The sequence below is a fragment of the Mesitornis unicolor genome, unplaced genomic scaffold, assembly GCF_000695765.1.
Source record: "Mesitornis unicolor isolate BGI_N332 unplaced genomic scaffold, ASM69576v1 scaffold27175, whole genome shotgun sequence".
Taxonomy (NCBI): domain Eukaryota; kingdom Metazoa; phylum Chordata; class Aves; order Mesitornithiformes; family Mesitornithidae; genus Mesitornis; species Mesitornis unicolor.
Genome location: NW_010186697.1, coordinates 1 through 337, shown reverse-complemented (window position 1 = coordinate 337; position 337 = coordinate 1).

The window sequence follows — 337 nt, the reverse complement described above, 5'->3', positions numbered from 1 at the left end:
TCCCCAGACGAACCCTGTTAATCCCTGCTGCAATTAAGCTGATTGCAGTTACGGTTCCTCTTGACAAACGGGGAAATGAAAGTTTCCATTCATATATTTTCATTAGGGTGTTTTTTGTGCTTGGCCTCCATTAAATAATATATTCCACATATTTACAGTAATAAACCAGCTGAAATGATTAATGCTGTAGTCGTTTGCTGTTCAACTGTGAAATGTGTTTGCATGAGATGCATAAACCCTTATTTCTTCAGAAGATGAAAAATTATCTAATGGAGCACTGTGGGCTTTCACGGGAGCCGAAGTGGCCCATGGGCGGGAGGGCCTTCTGCCGCACGCC